The sequence below is a fragment of the Centrocercus urophasianus genome, unplaced genomic scaffold, assembly GCF_019232065.1.
Source record: "Centrocercus urophasianus isolate 14NV4802_14NV808 unplaced genomic scaffold, USGS_Curo_1.0 seq_16, whole genome shotgun sequence".
NCBI classification, from domain to species: domain Eukaryota; kingdom Metazoa; phylum Chordata; class Aves; order Galliformes; family Phasianidae; genus Centrocercus; species Centrocercus urophasianus.
In genome coordinates this window covers 41,540,995-41,563,699 of record NW_024884711.1, presented here as the reverse complement: position 1 = coordinate 41,563,699, position 22,705 = coordinate 41,540,995, and the positions used below count along the sequence as shown (strand labels likewise).

The 22,705-nt window shown below is 43.9% G+C and overlaps 1 protein-coding gene across 3 annotated transcripts in view; it reads right to left on the bottom strand.

The window, feature by feature from the left end:
* The window catches only part of PRKAG2 (protein kinase AMP-activated non-catalytic subunit gamma 2), a 183,169-nt gene that overhangs the window by 128,583 nt on the left and 31,881 nt on the right, over positions 1-22,705 (bottom strand). Inside the window, exon 1 of one of the 3 annotated variants that reach the window (XM_042816535.1) lies at positions 9,618-9,709. The exons of the other annotated variants lie outside the window; for them this stretch is intronic. The gene's annotated coding sequence lies outside the window, so the exon portion shown is untranslated. Of the gene's footprint in view, positions 1-9,617; positions 9,710-22,705 lie in introns of those variants that run through there. 3 annotated transcript variants of the gene reach the window in all.

The following is a 22,705-nucleotide window of genomic DNA, read 5'->3' as shown; positions in this document are numbered from 1 at the left end:
AAATCACAGCCCATAAAGAGACAGAGAAAGGCTGAGAGAAGAGCAGAGAAAGCAAGTCAACGGGGAAAAAGAAATTCTCAATGTTCTCTGTGACACCACAATCCACATACAATGCCTGCAGCAGCAAGCTCCCAAGTATTCCCAGCCTGTGGGAGAAAGTGGTTGCCTTTAAATACTGCAGCCTGATTTACATGTATGGAGCTGTGTACCAAGTGGGCAGTGGATTGACCATCACCCCAGTGCTCTGCAGTCCCTGCTGGGTACAGACTCTTTGTTAAGCCCCTTCCTGGGTGCTCAGGCAACTTTCTCTGTCGAGACATTTCCTCCAAGAAGAACAAGTTAAGACAGATAAAGTGAAAGCAGAAGATAACGTACCTCAGACCTGGTGAACGTGATCAGATGAATGATGAGGGAATTAAAAAACAACAAAATGAGACACCGCTATGGGGAGAGGCAGCAAGAGACTGCAAATGTTACCCTTCAGATGGCATGTACTCCGTGCCAACTCCTTTCCAATACTTACATAAACACAACAAAGGATTCCAAGGTATTGCAGAGAAAAGCACACATTTTCTACAAAACAGAACATCAGCCACATTAAATAGCAGAACCACAGCAAACAAAGGATGATTTTGCCGTAATGCAATGAGAACACTTGAGACACGCTATAGCACAGGGGCAATCTGAATGGATTCAGTGCAAGGACCATCAGGAGCCAGTAAATCATCTCTGCACTATACAAAGTCACTGCAGTTGAATGTTTTTCCCAATTTCTGTAGGCCAGATCTCTTAGAAAACCATGGAAGGAAGAGGGAAACAAAACAAAATCAGAAATAAAACCCTCCAGCTGATGGCCTTGTCTGAGCAGGGCTTGCTGGGTTCTCTCTTGCATATATATGACTTTAAGAAGTGACATTCATGGCAGACAGAAAATCCCTGCCCTAAGTACTTGAACTACAACTATTTTTTGCAGCTCAGTGCATTTAGGAAGGCAGGTGCCTACTGCTTCCTTTTGTTTTCAGTTAATAATTGTGGATACTCTTAGCAACAAGAAGAAAGCTTTTATCAGGAAAGTCAGGTGAGGGAGGGATGTACTCTGACCAAGGAGGCCTCAGCCAAAAAATTAAAAAAAAAAAAGTAAAAAAGAAAAAAGGTAGAAGCAGAAAATGAGGAAAAGAAAGGAAGAACAGAATGGCTCCGTGTCTGGTGTACTGGAGACCAGAATGGGAGCTCAGAGGGGACAGTACATGGAACCTATGGCGAGGGAAGATTCCCTGTTTGTTCTCCTGCTCTATCCTCCTTTGTAATTCTGCAGTAGAAAAAAAATTCCAATCTACCAAATGTACAGTCACTTTGCTACAGCTTTTGTTTTAGTTTTAGCACCACAAGCATAAAGAGACCATTATATACAGGATGCTTAATTTCACAGGATAGACTATTTGTTTTCCTTTTCCCAAAAGAATGGATGACTTTATAGCTCCTTGTACAATTTGCTGAAGCTGGCAACATAAAAAGCCCTCAAGGACAGAAGGAAGATCAAATTCTCAGAGACAATACAGAAAAGATTGTCACAGTCACAGTGTGAATGTGTGTGTCCTGATCTGAATGTGTGTGTCCTGATCTGAATGTGTGTGTTTGGTGGCCCTGCTAGGCAGGGGGGTTGGAACTACATGATCCTTGAGGTCCCTTCCAACCCGGGTGATTCTGTGATTCTGTGATTCTGTGATACTCTGCCTTAAAATCAGCTTGTGTGTCCTTCAGTCCCACTGCATGCTTTGAGCTGAGAGCTGCAGACATAGAACTGGTACCTCTCTTATTTTTTCTGGTTAGCGGTGCCATTCAATAGCAACAAATGACATTAAATCATTCATTCTGTGAGAATCCAAACTTCATTACGGCCTGCATATCCAGTTCCAGACTTACACAACATCCCGAGCTGGATGGAACCTGAGCAAGAAGGAACCATAAGGATCACCGGTTCCAACCCCCAGCTCCACACAGCGGCACCCAAACCCAACCCTGTGTCTCAGAGTGGTGTCCCACGAGCTCTGGCACTGGGGCCGTGCCCACTGCCCTGGGCAGCCTGCTCCATGCCCACCACCTTCTGATGAGAAGCCTCACCACAGGAGCTCCATCGTACTACAGGCACGTCTACACAGCAATCACAAGTGTGGCATCAGCCAGCTCGCTTTCGCCCCGCTCCGACACAAGGGTAGCCATGACAACACCCAGTGAGCGTAGGCTGTAAAATCCCCGTGGGAGGCTGAGTAAATACTCCACAATTCAGCTCACTTGGAGCTCCTCGCTCCTGCTGCTGTATGGCTGTCAGGACTCAGCCGGGCTAATTTAAGGCAAGCTTCGATCACGTCTCTTCCCGCAGTCTAGACACACTGTAGGCATCCATATACAACAGGTAGCATGACGAGGTCCTACTCTCTGTTGGTATTTCTAAACGTTACTCAAAAGTGTGTTTCTAATACTCTACATGCAATGCTAACATTTTAAACTGGATGTCTCCCCAAATAAACTGTGGGCTTCTGTCAAGGTCTATGGCTTCCCAGTGCAGGACAGACCTCTTAGAAGTGAGCTATATTCATTTCTGGCTCCTGTAAGAAGTCTTCCAATTTCAGCCATCTCAATCCTCACGCACCCATTAAGCACGATGGTTGCAATGGACCTGTCTGAATACGCTGTGGAGAAACGACCAGGAAACACTCTTATATGCCGGTGAATCAATCCAAAACTTAAGCATGATATTTACACACCTGTGTTCCCAGAAAGTTGTTTCTGCCCAATGTACTGTTTTTTAAACCCAGCAGACACTGGCCAGCCAAAACAGGCAAATTTGCATTTGGTTTGGCTGGCAGTTGGTACATGACCGTGTTTCAGAAAGCATTTGCTCCTGCCTAGAGAGTGCAGGACACGTTTCCATGTTAGGAGGGCTCCCTGACCGTGGTGACAGATGGACAGAGTGCCAGCCTGGCACGGCTGGGGCTGTTTGATACACGGCTGTTGCTTCAAGACACGTGGCAGACAGTTCCAAAGCAATTTTCACAACAAAATAAACCTCCTCCTGGGATCAGCGACCCAGGCTGTGCCAGGGGCACTGGGAGAGCTTCTGCCTGCAGCTCAGCCCATCTCAGCTACTCACTGTGCCACGGGGCTTCACCAAAATCCTCCCATAGAAGAGATGAGCAGTGGAGCAGGAAACAAAACTAAGCAAAGAGAAGTACACCATTTGTTTCTCAAGGTGAATTAAAACCACAAGCAGAAAACCTTGACTCAGAATAACATTTATTATTTTTGGTTGGCTTTCTATTTTTATAGAGAGACAATACTAGCAAAAATTAAGTTAATGTGAGCAATATGGTCCTGAAAGTATATTGGTTATTTTTCTCATTAAAAACAATAATTTCTGTCTGTACATATTAAGTAGTTGCACTGCTATCAGTAAGCATTCAAATGCGTGCTGCAGTTACACCTCTTTTGAGTTTCATTAGGATGGAAATTTTACTGCCCACAGTCATTATAAGCAGTTAAATACCAATTAGAAAAGCATCTCTTACATCGGAGCTAGAGGATACGTTTACCAAAACATATCAGTTCTACAAGCAAAAGCATTAGTTCCTACAGTGAGAAACAGGAGCAGACTGTCACTGCTGACTGTGGCCTCCAGGGACTGGAAGTGGCAGAGCTCACCTCACAGGGCATCTCTTCTTGTTTTACTCACATGTAGTGCATGCTCTCATATGTGAGAATATATATGGTAAACACGTGTATAGTCATTTTCTGCATGTGCATATGCATAACAAGCTCACTAACTGCTGGTTCTCTTAAATTCAGATGATTTATTATTTCTTGTCTTTTAAATCAGCTCACTGCTGGAGTGACTCGGGCGATGGAACGTGCCCTAATGGCACAGGGGTCTGCTCTTCCCAATGGAAAGCCCTGCATACAGCCAGCAGCAAATTGTGCTTGCAGGTGGCTTCCACCAGCTCTGTGATTTACCTTTAAAGGTTTACAACGATATTGCTTTGTATTCTCCTAATTTCTTCCTGATGGCTGTAAGACATCCTGGTACAGATTAATGGTTGCTTGTTTGGTTTTTTTCCTGTGGTTTTAGCCTGTATTTCAAATTGTGTCATTTTTCAGGATGAATACCCTTTCATTCCACCCTCAGTAACCTCATACAGAAAAGAGGAGCAGCACAGCCCTGTGGGCTGGCTTTCCTGCTGCCTCCCTTTCAATCCATCGGCACTTGAAACACAGTGGGCTGGCCCTGTGTCAGCAGGATCCATTTAATCCTCCTGCCAATCACTCTCTCTTTCCACTGATGCTCCAGGCCCCAACTCCCAACTTCAGATTTCTCTTCCAGATTCAGAGCAGCCTCTGCTGCCCCACCTCCTGGAGAGAGGTCCTGACTCCTTCCCATACAGGGATCGAGCTGAAATCTCTCCCCCAGAGCAGACACCCTAATCCATCCCACTCTGTGCAGCTGAAATGTAGTCCATAAGAACAGCTACAACACAGGGACCAACAAGCACAGCAGAGAAGAGCTGGCAAAATCCCCTATATCTTATACCAGCATAAATTCCAATTACCCTTCGCTGAAACCCCCCCATCACCTCGCTGACAGGGCACCCAAAGCTTTGCATCTGATCCCAAAGAAGAGCCATCATCATTATTGGACATTCATTCATTCACAGGCCCATGAATTGCAGTGAGCTCAGCATTAAGTCTGGCAGCAGAAAGGGAAAAATGCAAAAGGAACATGTGAAGGCTGCAGTACGTATCTCTACCCTGACATCGAGTCAAATATCACATGAAAAGACAGGCAAACAGCAAATAGAAGCTCTAATCGACGAGCCTACCAAAAAGCTGCAATTTGGGGTTTGCAATGCCTAGCCACAGCAAGGGGTTGCATAGCAGTTCAGGCTGCTCTGTGATGATCAGGATGAGAAAACAGGCATTGCAGGATGCAGAGAGCAGATGGTTTCAGACTGAAATTAAATAAACACCCCAAAAAGATAATCTGTCTTTCCAAAACATTAAGGAAAAGTTATGCAAGGAAAAAACCCCGACTGCATTCTTTAACTGCATAAAAGAACATTTTGTTCAGCCTTGAAATATCTATTGTAACTAAATGCTGTAAAAACAGGACAGCAGCCCTGTGCCAGCCATGCATACAAAAGAGACAAAACAAGATGAAAAAAAAAGCAAAATACCCGAGAACCACGCATCTCTTACACAGCCTGAAGAATGCCTCTCAGCTGAGTCCTGCAGCGCACTCAGGCTTCTCCACTTAGATGAATGCAAAAGCTATTCCCTTTTCGAGTCCGTCAGAACAAATAAACGCAAAGAAAATCGAACCTGAAGAAACCCACAGACGGGCAAGCCACATTCTGACTTACAGCTCTGAAAAATCCCGCAGTCTGGCTGGAAACGTCCATTGAAGAACTGCATGCAAGGCTTTTCCCTAAAGGCAAGCACATTTAAACATCTCAGGCTCTGCTACTGAAGCCGATGCTGCAACAGATGGGGAGCGGGGCTGGGTGTGTTCCTCCTTCCATCGCAGCGCTGCGCGGGGACAGCGGGAGCGGAGGTAACTGAGGAGAAGGCAGGCGACGCGGGCTCCGTGCCAGGGATGCTCCGACCATCGCAGGATTCCATTACCAGGCTGCGGAGACCCGCCACGGTGGCTCCAGCAGCACCGCCTGCGCAGGAGGGTCATTAAGAGCCGCACCGGCTGCGTTAGCTGAACGCTGCGGGTCCAGCGGGGAAGTTTGCGAGTTCAAATAACCACAGAGGTTTTTAGCGTGATCGGGAGAGAAGGGAGCCTATTTTTGGGAGCGGGAGCTTCACGTAACTGAGGCTGCATCTGCAACGGTGCACCGGGGAAGGCAGCGCAGAGCAGGGCTGGGTGCTGTGCTGGAGCCGTGGGCCCGCTCTGTGCCGGTACCAAAGGTGCCCCTGGGCTCCACTTCTCCCTTCTGCAACGTGAACAGAGGAAGATTTAATTTGCTTTGTAATTTGCTGTAAGGACCTCGCTGGGAAAACAAATTGTCTGACTGCAGAGTATGACATTGGCATTAGAAATGAAGAGAACAGCACAGCTTTTGGAATTATATCACGTGAATTATGTGCAAACAGCAGTGCAAACCCTCCGACTGTGAGCTGAGCAATGGGGGACTTGAATTTTCTTTTTCAGCAACAGGTCTTTGAAAAATCTTTCTTTATAATCACATCCAGCTCTGATGAAAAGGGGGCTGATAAACAGGAGGAAGACCGACATTTTGTGTAGGTAGTTAGCGATAGCTTTAAACTAAAAGAGGGAACATCCAGGTAAGATGCTAGGAAGAAATTCTTTACTCAGAGGGCATTGAGGCCCCAGCACTGCTGCACAGAGAGCTGTGGGTGCTCCATCCCTGCAGGTGCTCAGGGCCAGTTGGATGGGGCCCTGGGCAGCCTAAACTGGTGGAAGGCATCCAGCCCACAGCGGGGGGTTGGAACTGGATAGGCTTTGAACCAAACCATTCTGTGGTTCTATGATCAATCCACCAAGCAATCTCATAAAGTGTTCTTTACTGGCAAAGCACCTCCAAGCCATGCAGCCCCGTCCTTGGCTGAGACACTGGTGAAGTCTGCCATGGATCAGGTCACCCCTGGGAGAACAACACCAACATTAGGGCAAAAAGCAGAAAGATCCTATTGCAGCATCCAATGTTTTAACAAAAGGCATCAAAACATTCATGCAATGAACTGACACCTCTCTGGAGAAACAGGTGGCCAAATCCTGAGCCGTGAGGCTTTGCCAACCCTTTCTTGGCCCATTTCAGAATAACATTTGCCAGGATGGACTGAAACAGTTTTTAACACAGGGGGCTTGCTTTTAATTAATGGCTACTGGTTCCTACATCATTATAGTGTGAGCAGCGTGGCTCAGATACCACTCTCACACTATTCAGAACTCAGAACAACACATCACAGAGCCTGCTCCCCTTTGCACTCAGGTGCAACCAGTGCTGTCCTTTATTCTGTCCAAACCAAATAACAAACATCACCAAAGCCAGGAAGGAACTTTTGTTCAGCAGCACCAGAGGCACGCTGGGTGTGCGTCCATCTGATAAAACGCAGACGTGGTGTTTGCTCACAAATGGCAGCTATTGCTTGGAGCACTTGGAGACAAGCTCAGCATCTGCCTCTTTCAATACAGAAATGAACAAATATTTAGTGTTTGGGAGGCTTTTCCCCAGTTTAATGAATATTTTATGCATGCAGAACATACAAATAGTTTGGGAAAATAAACAAGCTTCCTCTTATAATTCTGTTTCTGTGTTACCAGAGAAATCAGTCTACCAGCTGGGGCAAGAAAAACACATTTGTGCCTGTCCCACCGCAGCTGTAGGAGAAAGGACCCATCTGTGACTGTTCTTAGAAAGGGCAAAAAGGAAGATTGGTGCAGTCGCAGTCTTGGAGTAAAAGAGGCTCTCCTACCAACCAAGCCACAAGGCAAGGATCAGCTCAAACGCTTCCGTGCATAGGCAGCTTAAAGGGATTATTCTGATTAAAGATGACATCAAATAAAATAGGTATTAAAGCCAGGAAACTGTCTCATATCCCTAAATCATTCCTTTCAAATCACTCGCAGTGCTCAGTTTGATACAGCCAATTTAAAGGAACACCAAGACCTCTTAAAGGGTTTTTCTATTAATTCATCTTCAAAATCAATTCTCATAGTCTGAAATGGCACAAATTCCACCTTGAAAATATCCCCTTTCCTCCCCCACCTTTGGATAAGGAATAGAAGCAAGAGAAACACATTGCACAACCACAACTGAGATAAGCAGAACAGTTAATGGTTTAGAAACAATTTCATAAATATTTGCTGAAATAGTTGTTGGATTCCATCCAGCTTCTGACATCCACAAAAAAAACATTTAGTAATTTGCCATTTTTCTTTCACCCTACTGGGATAAAAAATAGGCAAGAATTTGTATCATTATTATTTTAAAGTTACTAAATGACTGCTTGTATTTATGTGGCACGCATCCTGCCCAAGAGCCCCAAGGTATTCCTAAACCCACAGGCCTGAGGTGTCAGTTGTGACTGCCTGTGTCTGTGCTCTGGTGTGAGATGGAGAGGCTGTGTTTGCTCAGAAGTGAAATCCAGCAGCCTGAGTGACAAAGAGTAGGGCTGAGTTAATGCACATCATCTCACATGAGGTTGTGCAACGTGAGAAGGCCACCAACGCATGTTTGCAAATATCCTTTTCTAACAAATTCTGGGAGTCTGTAAGGATGCAGATCCAAAATTCCCTATGCTAGTGCACTAGCTTTTTCCTTATACACTAAGGACAATCCTATAAGCCTCCAGAAAATGTTTTATATCATCAACTTTCCATGCAAATAGATTTTTCAGTGTGATTTCTTTTTCTCTGAACCTACTTGTGCTTTCTAGGGTGAGTCAATCTCTCACCTGCAGTCCATAGATCAAAACAAGAGGAAATGCACGAGTACCTCGTTCTCACCAGCCTAGAGATACAAAGCTGGCTGCCTAACTGGAACAGTCACTGTTGTACCAGCTGTATCTTGTTTTTCCATTCAAAGAATTTAACAAAAAATTTCAGAGCCAGGCTTTCAATCAGCTTCAGATTCTGTTGCACACAATTCCTGCACAATTCGCTCACACTGTTCCAGAACACTGATCCTATTTCTTCTTTTTGAGCCAAGAACAAGCCTAAAATATCACGAATTTCCAACTGGCAGTACAGCAACCTTCCACCATGTCCCAGAGGAGACTGAAAGGCTTTGCCATTGGTTGGTGCTCTTTATATGCTATAATTTCCACAAAGATCCAGTGGTTTTGTAAGTACCACATACATGAGTTTATAGGGCCTGATTCCATTAAAATTTTCTTGTCCTGACTTACTAAGCAAGTCTTAGTGAGTAAATCTATGGAGAAGCTCCTTAGAAAATGGAAACATACCGTTGAGCTAGAGGCCTGCAAGGTAGGGCAGAGCATCTGTTCATTGTGGGTCCTTTTTCAGACACCTATTTACACGGAATACAGTCATCATATTTATGGCTGCCTTATTCCTGCAGAATGCTGCAGGGAGCAGCAACCAAAAGCAGCATGCAGCACAGATGTGCACCACAGCCTGCAGCCAAGGAGGCAGCACAGCTGGGAGAAGCTCCTTGAAGAGCATGAAAAACTACAGCAGTGGTTGGAAGGCAAGGAGAGCCCAAGTGGAAAATGAACCGGGGACTGAATACTGCCAATATGCACCATAAATGACACCAGTTCTTAGTAGGATGTGATTCTCAGCAAAGGGCAGCTGTGATCTGCAAGGGCTGGAAAAGGGAATACAAGGAAAAAAGCAGGACACCCCAACAGTAAGAGGTAGCACTGAACTGTGGAGTTCATCACCAAAAATAATAAAAATTGGAAAATAAAGGTGATGGGGATGATATGAAAAGGAAAGAGAGGAGAGAAACATTCCATGCAAAACAAAATCCACAGTTCTTCTTTTATTCATCTCAAACAGTCAGTTTTTTCTTTGCAATTTTTCAGCATGATCTACCAAGCAATGAAACAAACAGTTGGAATTTGTGACTCACTGTTGACAAGCCAGAAGCAGAGCATCCATGTGAGAGCCACCAAAACCTGGTGAGTGAGCGCCCATCTCTTGGAGTCAGCACCCCACACACCTCTGCAGCCAAGGCCCTGTGCCAGGGATGCCCTGAACCAAAAACAGGACAGATGCATACAGCTGATACCTCCTCGGGTTAATATGCCTAATTCTTCACTATCTGTTTATCTTCTCTGTATTTACATGCATATCCAAACCACAGCCATACTGAAATGACTGAGTGCTCATACAGAAACAGCTTTGGAGGCTGAGAAATCGCAGCCTTGTGCCCTATGTTGTACTGACCTTTCCCCCTGCCTTCCACACCTCATCCTCATGTCTGGAGACAGACGCAGCCTGCTTCTTACGTGGCTGTGGCAGGAGGCACTGCAGGAGACGTGTCAGAGTAGGGCTGTGGGTCAGTGACGGTTTCTGAGTGATAGAGGAGAATTATGAGGGTTGGGCTGGGTTGTGGTGCCCAATAACTCATGAAGGACTGACATTTTGGACTCTAATCTTCTGTTACAGGGGTGAAGTCCTTCAGAAATATCTTGATCTCCATGGAAAAATAAATCAGAGAGCAAAATTAGTGTAGGAGACTCAGTGGTCCCTCATTCAGCCTTGCCTGAAATAGATGTACTGAGAGATTTTAAGTCAGAATTGTGCAGCACTCAACAGAAGCTATCGCTGAATCAGTACGTCCTGAATTACACCATGTAGAAAAGAACAGAAATAGTCCCACAAGAGAATAGATGAAGGACAACACTGTGGCATCTGGAAATGGGAGAAAACCACATGGGAGTAGGAACTGGTGGATCAACAAAAAGCTCAAACTGTGGGCTTCAGCACGAAGCCCTGTGCTTCTGTATGCACACTAAGGCTTTCAACTGGAATGTATGAAAACCTGTACTCTGCAGTGTCACTTTCTGGCTTCAACGGTCCTAAAGTGGGAGCTCCAAGGATGAGTGCTCCATGAGGACATAACGTGGATGCATCCAGTGGAGATGCCTCAGCTCTGCTGTTCCCTCTGTTCCAGGTGCTTCAGGTACCTCTCCCCACAAGGATGGGGGAATCAGTGCCCAAGAAGCCAGGGAATGCTTTGGGACAAAGATGATGGTCATCAGCTCCACCTAAAACCTGCCCCACCAGAACTCTCTGTGGTATTTTAAGCCTTCGGTTTAGAGTCTGAGGCTGAGAACATAAGAAGTTATAGCACACCTGCAGCTCTCTGAAGAGCACTAAAAGAAAATATCCCACTGCAGTAACACCATGGCAGCACCACCCAGGAATTAAGATGTTCCTGCAGGTTGCACAGCCTGTTTTCTTTTCTTTGAGCTTTATGACTCTTCATTACTCATCTGTGGGCTCAGCCATGCTGGGCACCGAACTATTTCACCTAAGTTGTCCCCATGACTCCAGGGCACAGGTAAATTACTCATGTACTCCCATGTTTGCACAGCCTGCCTAGGGACAGAATGTTCTTCATATTAGGGATTCTGGGTTTTCTAAGGCACTACGTGCACATACCAACTTTGCTGCATGCTAGTCTGAAGTATGCAATAAATAGTAACCATTAACTTTGAATTGAAGCAAGAGCCCACCTAGAAAAGGATAAAGCTTACATACCATAATGAGCAGTTAAAATGTCATCAAAGGCTTAGAAGGTGAAGTACAAAGATCTCCACTGGTATCAACTGGCTGCTGAAAAAAAAAAATGGAGGTAACACTGCCCTGCAGCACTTAAAGAAAGCACAGTCAGAAAACAAATGCTTTTAAATAAATGTATTCTGATGCAGACAGCTGGCAAAGAGTCAAAAACTCATCACAAAGAATGTGGTACACATATTTGTCATCTTAATGAAAGTAAAGTAAACCAGTTTATCTGCTCATTTTCATTTGCAGAGGCACAGTTTAGTGGGAGGCTGAATACCATGGGTACGAGCAACATGAACATTTGCAGACTGGCAGGAATGCTTGAGGAATAGTCTTAACCCTAATACCATAGCAGTTCATATCAGAAAAAGCAGTCAGACATTTTACACTGTAAAGAGAGGGATTTTTGGCCAACAGGAGGATTAATTACCTGCCTAAGAGCAAGGCTGCTTCATCGCCAGTGCAATACCTGCGAGTTGCCCAGTTCTAAGAGCAGCGATGCAGTGGCACAGGCTGCCCAGGGAGGCAGTGGGGTCACTGTCCCTGGAGGTGCTCCAGATCCACAGAGATGTGGCGCTGAAGACGTGGTCAGTGGGCATGATGGGATGGGTTGACAGTTGGACTTGATGACCTGGGTGGTCTTTTCCAACCTTCCATGACTCCATGAGCTCTTGGAGAAGAATGCTCTACAGATGCTGATGAGTGGCCGGGCAACACAAGGTGTGGGGGCCTCACACAGAGCCACGTTCCCTCCCCAGAGGGCAGCAGAAAGCCTGGAGGCAAAGCCCTGCTTTTTCATTGTAGCATCCACTGGCACAATGGAACCCTGTGGTAAGGAGCTCTGAAATAGATGCCATTTGTGATAAGAGCCCAGTGTTTATTTAAGTTTGCAAAGAACAGTTTGGATATAGGAAGCATCCGGTGAGAGAGCAGTTATTTTAAGAAGAAATGTTTGATTTCCACTGCAGGGAATTATTAAAAAAAAAAAAAATCAAAATAATAATTAAAAAAACTAACAAATAAAGTACTCAGAGTGCAAGCTTTACTTCCTATTTTTACTGTGTCAATAATAATTTAAAGCAATCTACCCCTATCAGAAAGAAAAACGTTCTCCCAGTCTCTGACCACGGGCAACAGCTTTTTAAACACATCCTAGAAGTACAATTTGCCTAAAGAAAAGTGAATGTAATTTGGTTTTAAAGAACTCAACAAATAGCCAACCGACAAAATAATAATAATAATTTATAAGCACAAATACAACCACAAAGGATCATTGCAGAAGAAAATGCTTACAGCATTTCTTTAGCATTCGCTTTTATGCTTTGTTAAAGAAGCGATGGGGCACTGCACACAAAAGTCACTAAGGCCATCTAAAGGGATTTTCACTTGAGAGATTCATGAAATAAAGGAAAAGGTACAGCCTTATGGAGGGAGAAACCTACACACACAGCAAATAAGAGGGTATAACTGAATTCACCTTACTCATAATCAGAACCTGAGTAATAAGAGTAATAATGCATATGAAGATATATACCTCCCTAGTAACACATACCCACGTAAAGCTATGGATACATATATAAAAGTTAGTCCTGCTCATGAATGCTTTCAAGCCTTCCCATCTTTCCTAGTCCATACTCTCTGTTATATGTGCCCATTAAAGGAGTGAAAGGTGCATCCATAATAACAAATGTCCCACCAGTGTCTTCCTGGAAGGCTGAGCTGAGTGAGAAAAAGAAGGCTGATACTACAACCTCTCCCAGTGGTTGCAGGAGCAGAGTGGCAGCAGCACTTCCAGCCAATTGGTTTCACAGCCTAGCTGTGAACCGTCCCTTTGAAATTCCCTTTTAGCATGCTTGTCCCAAATTTGGCAGAACAAACAATAAACAGTAAATAAATAATGAACAACTTTACCCATTTGCCTGAAGCAGCAAGCGACCTCTGGCCATTACCAAGCTGCCCAGTCCTCACCAGCTCTTCTGTCTTTCAAGCTTTCAATTTTCTACACAACAGCTACTGCTCATTATCTACAGATGAAATCCAATCAGCCAATCTGATTGCTTTATGGGCATCTTCCTGGCACTTGTTTTAATGTTCCCAGGACAGTATTTGTAATTACAAGGTCTGCTGATATTAAAATCCCGTCGAGAAAGTTTTCATCGGCTTTCTTAGTCATGGACACCTGAGATTCATTCCCAGCTGCACCCCACTTTGCTAAAACCAAGCAGTACAGCAGAAGAAACAGCCCTGGAGAAAACCAGAAGTCAGCAGGGATGCCCTGATTTCATTTCAGTCATCACTTCTAACCAAAAACATAATTATGCTGAAAAAATACAGCGGTGACCAGAATGCTCAACTCTGTCTTTAAAATTGGAGAGATATTTTGCTTAACCAGAATTAAACCCAAACTCCCACGAGGCACCCTGCAGCTACCAGTGCCAGGTGAGCTTCTGAGCAGGAATGAGGCCCTAGAACAGCAGCATCACCTGTTTGGAAGGTTGAAGAATTAAATCTTGTTTCTTGGGGAGCATTCTGTAATTGAATGCATCATTTTCTGCTTCTTTAGACTATGTGCTATTCAGTCACAGTGCTTTCTTACAGAACAGCACGTATCAGCATGCACCAGTTGGTGTGATTTGGATGCAATGATAGCACAGCATTAAACAGGCAGCATTAGGAACCCTGGGGTGGCATTTGGTGGGACACCAGTGCTGAGTGTGACAAACAGCGCCGCTAGATCAACAAACAGCCACCGGCTGAGGGCTGTGCAAACCTCTCCAAGCCTTTCAACCTTGCCCTTTCTGTTGGATACCTCTGCAGTGCTTCCTGCCAAAGACAATCCGCCCCTACAGTTCATTAAAATACTCTGAGAACTGTATTTTAGAATACATTAATTGCTATGTGCACTTACTGTTGGCAACGCTCTTAGGGAACGCACAAGGTGGCAGCTGTTTTGGAAAAGAAGGAGTAACTGCAGCTCCAAAATACTCTTGGATTGCCCTCTCATAGCCCTCAGAGTTGAAACACTGCTAATGTGGCATAATAAACCAGTTATAAAGTCCTGAAACAAAATAAACATTCTCAACCACACAAGGCTTGAGGTATTTGTTTCTCCAGGACCACTGATTCTCGTCTTGATTGCAAAGAAATGTGAAAAGCAAATTCCCCAGTCCCTTGGCCTTCCAGTCCCACACACCTGAAATACCAACATTTAACAGACTGCGGGGTCCGTGGGGACCTCCAGCTGCGGTGCTGCCAGCATGTTGGCTCGTGTAATAAGCTGCCTTCCACCCCAGCCATGGCTTTCGTGCAGAGTTTTTCTCTGCAGAATGTTCTCTTCGGTGTCAGAGCCCAATTGCTTCTCATCAGAGCCTCAGAACAGACTTCCACTGAAGTTTTATTGGCAGGCACAATTTCAAGGAAAGGGATATGGAAACATCTTAAACTTTGCAGCATAGTGTTTCAATGCTTTTGGGAGTCAGATTTTTGTGTAGTGTGGTGACAGCACCTCAATCCGTGGTAGATACTGAGCTATTTTGCTCTATTTTCCCTAGAGCGGAAGGAAGGGATGCAAAAAGAAACCAGAAGATTAAAACAGAGGCCATAGAACTGCCTGCAGTATGCTATTTCAAATGACAGATTTCAAAGTCAAGGATGAAAGTGACCACTGACTACGTTTAAAGTTAACATGGAGCTTAACACCCAAGCCAATAGCCTTTACCCACCTGCCTTTGATAACGCTAGCTGATGTCTTCCAAGACAAAGCTGGCTCACACAGAGCCATCAGGAGAAACAGGACACCAGCATCATCTGTTATTACATGGCCAACCTTCCTCTTGAACAATATTACTCGCTTTAGTTTTGCAAAAATAAATAGGTTTATCTTGGTTAGTGCTAGAGTTTGAAGCTCTTGTACTGAAAGGATAAAAGTAATGCTCTTGCATGGGCTGTATAGAGGATCACTGGGAGAAGAAGAGGTGATTCACATGCTCAAGGTTAAAGCAAATGGAGAAATTTGGTCAAAACAAACGGAGAGCTTTGGGACAGGAAGAATTTCCGCTTCTGCCTTCCCTCCAGCTCCAGTGTGAAAGTGCTTTGTTTGGTTGTCTGCTTTTCATCTTTTGATGTGTGGTCCCTTTTCCAGGGCCACCTGGGAAATTTATCTAACTAATTCTTCCTGCCAGGAAAGTGTAGTTCAAAATAAAAAACTGGTAGCATACTTGATGACTCCGGCCCCTTTCCTGTGGCAGATCATGGTTGCAGCTTTTGGTTTTTGTGACAGGTCTAGGCTTTGTCATTAGATGCTGTGAAATACGATGTGGACCATTGCGTGCTTGTGGCTCGGTGTACAGGGTGTCATAAGTGTTCTCCCGATCCTTGTCGTGTGAAGCCTTTGAAGGCTGCTGGCACCAATGCTGGCAGGTGAACACCTCAAAGAAGGAAAGAACTGAAGACATTTCTATCCAAAAAAACAAGCGCAGCACTGTGGGGCTATATCTCAATGTTTCTCTCTCTCAGTGCACACATAAACAATATGCTCACTGGCAACAAGTGCCATTGCACACAATTTTAAGAAACTTAATTTGTTGTTGCAAGCAACCACCAAGCTCAGCTCGTTCCTCCAGATGTAACCACAAATATTCAGCTGCTTAAATGATGCTTTCAAGCCAAATTTGTTTCTTTTTTCATAGAGGAAATGAGGTAGCAGGACAATACAGAGCAGTCCACAGCGAGCCTTCCCCACTACTGAAGTTCTTTGGTTTATGAAAATCATAAAGAGCAGTTCCTGTGTCAGCTGCTCAGAATGCTGCAGTGCAAGTCAGCAGCTCTCATACCTCACAAAACTAGTTTGAAGGTCATAAACTTGATATATGGCTTCAGCTACAGACACATATTCAAAACTGGAATTGCATCTGAATCAACTATTTGGCAATTTCTATTTTAACAACCTGTTTTAAGTTGCCTTTAAGCCTTGCCAAATAGTAATGAGAAAGAGCAGAAGTTTTTCAAAGCTGCATCTGCCCCAAACAGGAACTGACTGGGGAAACTTCAGCCAAAATATTTCAGCCATTTCTCAAAAACATTGCAGGAAAATGTCTTTTTTTTTTTTTTTTTTTTTTTTAGTAGCAAAAACAATTTGATGGTGACTTCAAGTGGGAAATTTCTAGCTTGTTCTTGGTTTTAATCGAAGAGCTTCAATTCAGCAGGGCAAATTCTACACCACACAAACATTTCTGTTCTTACAAAAAAACACCTAAATGCAGCTGCTTTACATGGGGATGCTGACACAAACACTGGGCAGGGACTGGCAGCACTGGTACTGGCACTGGGAGCTGAACAATTGGCATCATCAAGAGGTAAAAAAGGAGAAGGAGGATGGAAGAGTTTGACAAAACTAGCTAACAAGCAGCCACACATCTGGAAATATCACCACTGGAGCAAGGGGAGGCAGAGGTAGAGAAAAGAATCTTGGCCTGGGCAAGGGGATTGAAACTGAGCTCAGACATCCCTAAAATGGAAACTGGGATTAAGAAACAGCCATGAGGTAGAGTCAGTGCAGAGAGGGACCCTGTCCTCTCACAGGATGGGAATGAGGCAACTTTGCAGTGAATGGGCAGATTAACACTCACTATTGACTACCTCCAAAAAAAAAAAAAAAGCAGAATGGAATCCTCTTGCAGAAATAAAGATATGAGATTGGATAATCTGGCATTATCAGCAGCATTCAACCCAACTCAAGCTTAGGTGTCTCAGCATAAGTGTCTGCATGTGATCCAGTGTTTAAACTCATGGGATAGCAAATGGATACTAAAAGTGGCATTCAGCTGCCCAAGCAGACATCCCTATTGCCACCCGAGAACAGAAGAAAAGACACAGGGCTGACAGATCTGCCACAGCATCTTCCCATGATCTGTGCTCCACAGGAGAATGCTTCACCAATATGCCTGGCATCCCTTGGCAGGAATTTTGTTGTCTTTCTCTGTGCTTGATATAATTTCTGCAAAGAGAGGACTGAAGCTGGTAGCACTGCCCAGTGTCTGTATGGCTGCAAGGAGGCTGAAGGCCTGGTAGGTTACCTCAGCACAACTCAAATGCTATATTACAGGCTTGCGTATCAGAGCTGTATCTTAATGCATCTGTAGAAAGGAATGTAAGCTGGATAGACTACTTATATCCAAATGTTTCCTAACTCTGGCCCACACTTTGTAACCTTACCAATATTCTTTCAACACTTCATGGGTGAGTAAGCTTATATAAAATCTTTATACATTAATTTGGTCTGGAATAGTCAAAAACACCTAATGAAATAAATACAAATCCTCTTTGATTCATAATAGCCATTAAAACAGCACTCTGCATACATAATAAACAGCATGTTCTTTGCTGTTGAGTACCTCTGCCAATTAAAGCAACCCCAGTGCTGATTTTCCCAACCACCAAAGACAAATATGATAAAAAAAATTATTTTTGAAAGTCAATAGCAAGCTCTCCCACTGAGAGAAAGCCCAGCCTGGTCTACTTCACTGCCTCCTGCTCTTATGTGCTTGGGGAACTCAAACACAGTGCAAACTGCATGTAACTTGTGAAGAGCAAAGAGGAACCTGGAAGTACTATAAAAAGGTTATGGAGGAGAACAACCAGAAACATAGAACAACAACAAAACACACATATGCATTTCACACCGTGTTGGCTATGAGTACTTCCTGTTTGAAATCTCAAACATAAGATCAAGCACTTCATGCCCCAAGCCCGATGTGGATATTTGGCAATCAGCTATCTGTGCTCAAAAGAATAAAGCAAATGCTGCCCTTTGTACTTCTGTCCTAGCTGTTTACTTTCTGGCAAGAGTTTGCAGTTCCTGAGATCTTATAATATTTTGTGCATCCACCGAGCTGCAAAGGTTTGAGAACTCTACCAGACCCTGGGCCAACAGTTTAACTAACAACTACAAAAGAAGAGCTGAGATCTTCAAAGAGAAAGAGGAAGGAAATCAGCTGTCAACCTAAAAAAGAAAAAGAAAAGCAGATGATTTATTGCTCACCAGTTTACTTTGGGGAAAAAAAATCCTATGAGACTAAATTATGAAAGGCAACAAAAGCTTCAGTCCTACCCCTGAAAACTGACAGCATATCCTCTTCAGCAGGGATGGGCGACCTGGTCCTTCATAGAGTCACCAGTGATCAAGCTCCCCAGTCCCTCTGGGTAACCATAGGTGACTCCTCAACTCTCAGGTGATCTCACACATCCATCTACACTGAAGAAGCCCTTCAGCAAAGCAGCAGGGGCAGGTGAAATGTTGTACCCAACTTTTTTGGTTTGTTGGTTTTTTTTTGCCATCTTTGGCATTAATGGCGGAAAATACTTGAGATGTTTAGTGTTGGTGATCTACCCAAAGCTAAAACAAATCATGCATTTCAGATAAAAGTAGCTAAACACCATCAGTAAGAAAGAACCATAGTTTATTTGTATTCACACAACTGCAAGAGAAAAATATTCTAAGTTTTGGGTTATTCTGCATATGCTGCTGCAGAGATACAGTGCACAGCCAGGGCTGACCCCAAAGTTGTTCTTGGCATCTCTTGTGATCAAGGGAGTCTCCAACACACAAACTGAGGTAAAAAGATCTTTGTGCTTCACTCACCGATGCCAAACAAAGACAAGGGAGGTGAAGTCTCTCTGGAAAGCACAGGAGTGAAAAAGAGGCACAGAGACGTCACAGGAGTCGAAGAGTAAGGGCCAAAGGAGGCAACTGCTTAGCAAAGTGGGGAGTGGGAATGTAGCAAGAGAGCCGGAAAAGGAAACCACGATTGATAGTCCACATATAATTCAGTGTTTTTCACTGAAGAGATCTCAGTTAGTGAAAAAAAAACATATATATTTGCTGTAGAACTATCACCAGCTCTGCTCATGGTAACTGTAATTTCAGCTGAAGAAGCACTGGGTTAGTTTAGAGTACACAAATTTTTGTTATCCCAAACAACAAAGCTCTTAAGCTTTGCTAATGACCCAAAATGATCCACAGGCCTCCTAGAGCCTGACGGCTCTCAAGTCGTGTTTGTTAACAAATATCAGATACTAACACTAATAATAGTCAAGAACCTGCACTCTGTAGCAGCAACAGCAATCTCCACAGGCCATGTTTCCCTGCTGAGATCCATGAGTACTTTTGACTACGAGCAGCATCTTATTACATAAAGAAATATTTAGATAATTATAGCAACCAAGAGCGACTCCAGGAAAAAAAACTATCCTACTTTATTCAAGTACCTCAACACCGTAATAGAGAATTCAGCTCTTGTTGCCTGTCCCACATAGTTGCAATCCCTTTGAGCAGTTCCAAAGTAATGCCACCTTCAAGACAAAATGTCTAAATCTGGGAGGCAAGGCAGCCCAGCGGGCAGCTCCCAGGTGCTGGGAGCAGAAAGAAATTCCAAAGCCAAAATGCTATTCAGAAGTTTGAAACTAAGTAAGGAATTTTCACCAGAAAAGCTGTGCAGCAAAGTGGTCTGGCTGAACTGCCAGCTGCCAGGGAAACACAAGAGTGGATGACTCTGCAAGGGGCAAGGCATTCTCTCCTTGCTGAAGTGACAGGTTGGCTCCTATTCCTCCGCTGCCAACAGGCGCAAATGGCTTCTGCAGCCTGCAGTGCAAATTTGCATGAAAAAAGAAGTGCAACAAATTAAAAATGCTATGAAGATGAAGGCAGAAAGTAGTCATAAATTAGGATTTTCCAAGCTGCAACTGGTTTGTGGGTTGTTCGTCAATTATTCTGTGTTTATAAGGTAGTTACTATAAATATATTCATTAGGTGATCGCAAATATTTGGTGAATCTGTTCACCTGCTATTCATTTTTATGTAAGATGGTTGTAGGCTAATGCTTAATGTCAAGAAAGGCTCACCAGGTTAACAAGGAGGGCAGCTCACAGTAATAATAACGTGCAAGTAAAAATTCTCATGCCTAAAGAGTTCCAGCTCATCTTTACAATAATTCTATTAAGGAGATAAGGACAGGTTTTCCTCCTTTGTAGAAATCAAGAAAAGAAAGTGGAGCTTGTCAGGGATTTACTCAGATCCACTGAGGGAGCAAACAGGAACCAATGGGTTTTGATCTCTAGTCATGCACCAGCCTGCTTATGTCTCTCAGAAACACGGTTTGATTTTGGGTGGTCCTGGTGGAGCCAGGAGTTGAACTCACTGTTCCTTGTGGGTCCCTTCCAGCTCGGGATATTCAGTGATTCCGTGCTTCCTTTTCTCACCGCAGCTATCGGATCTGTGGCGAATTCCTTCTTGCAAGGTCTGTTCCTGTGTCAGAGCTGTCAGCCAACATGTCAACAGAAAGACACAAGGATACTTTCCAATGGAACAGTTCGGCAGTGGGACAAATTAGGACCCTTTCTTCTTGCAGGCTTGGCACAGAAGGCTCATTAAAATCAACAACAGATATGAGACTCGTGTGCAATGGAAAGCGATTAGAGCCTTAAACCAGTCAACATCAGGATTACTGAATCGTTCCACTTCAACAACTTCCTCCCTGCCCACACCAATGCCGTCCAAAGACGTTTGTTCCTACTTGCTTTCTTGTTTGCAGTGATTGTTCTCAGACAAATACAAATCTTCTGTATTCAGCGCTGCTGACAGAGCTGCCTCTGTCGGGAGGATGGGTGGCTTTAGAAATGGTAACACCTGGATTATTGGGAATGTGAGCACTGGGTGTTGTTACAGAATGAAGGACTTTAATCAAAACAATATGCAAAGCTCATAATTCAGCAAAGAACTGCCCAGAGGGATGAAGGTGTACTCCGTGAACATGTCTTTATTTTCTTTTTCAACGTGGCAAAATGCACCAGATTTTGGCAAATGGCACCTTCCTTCTGCTTGTCTTATTCCCAAACACACCTAGGATCAGCCCAACGCAGGACTTACTGTGACGCTTTGGGTCTGCAAAACCCACCTCTCTGCTGGTCACACCACTGCTCTCCTCCCCACCCCCCACCAAAGCCCCACCAGGCCCACACTCTCCAGTTCTGTATTCACATTCCAGAACCTCTGGGTCACAAACAAGCAGACAAGGATGTCTTCTCAAGACCCTTAGTCTGTGTACCTGGAGCCAGCGGAAGTTTATCAATGGCGCATGCATACTGCGCTAGAAGAAAAATAAACAAATCTAGTGAAGAAAACACAGCTGCAAGAATGGTCTGGGCTGGAAAGACCTTCAAGATCTTCTAGTTTCAACCCCCAGCTGCCAGAGAAGGTACAAATTAGAAAGGTGTAAAGGCATATAAACATGATAAAACAGTCTTAAGTTTACAATAACACAAAGCTCAGTCGTATTAAAGCACAGAGAGAGGGGAGAATTGGTGTAAAGATGCTTCTTAAACATGCCTATAGGCAGTGGCAAATTCGCTCTCAAATCTGCCAGCACAAAAAGCACTTTGCACTCTTCCCAAGCAATCACCATACTATCACCAGTATGAACAACAGGATCTGCAGAGGAAATCTCTGTTTTTTTCCCCAATCTATACTCAAATGCACCCCAAAAATACATATTTTTATATGTGTAGGTATGTATATAACAAATTGTAATTTCTTTCTCCGACTGATACTTTACATCATTGGGATGAGGAAATTACAGAGCAGGAAGCACTGCCCTATTCTATAATTTAAGGTTCTTTTGGGGGATCCAGGGGTTACTGCAGCTACTTAAGTAAGAATGAAATAAGTATCTTACATGGGTATGTCAAGAATAAATCACACACTAATCTAATTTAACCCAAAGTAGTAAACAGCCTTTGAGTAAAGAAGAAACAACAGATACATCTTAAATTCTGTAAAGTTTCTTACTTTATCCCACAGGATGTTCTCAAAACCAAACTGGGGAAACAAGGCACAGATGAAATCACTGTGATAAAAAAAAAAAAAATGCCCATAAAATAAGAGACAATAATTAGAGATGGCCTGCCACTAAGGCTGGAAGGCTTTTGCATAGCGCTGCTGTTGGCCTGGTTGGAGGGAGTGTCTTTATTTACTGCCTTTGTAAGACTCCTGCAAGACCCCTGTCCAGAGGTTTTTCAAAATACAGTGCCCCAAAACCCAACAGTCCAGAGAACAAAAAGAAATTTATCAACTGTGATCTGGTGTTGACTAGGAAAGAGAAGACAAGAAAGGACACGTTTGTGGCTGTCCTAAGAATGCGAACAGGTCTCCATGGCCACTGATCCAAGAATAAAAATAAATCAACTTTACTTGTAGGAAAGGTTGGTTGGATAACATTCTGTCTAATGGTGACAAAGTTTAAGAAACTACTTGCCTTTGAATTCATAAAGGCTGAATCCATTCCCTCCAATATAATTCACAGCTGTCTGTTGATCCATATGAGGAATTCTTCCCTGTGCATCCAGAGCTTTAACCAAGATGGGCATACAGTG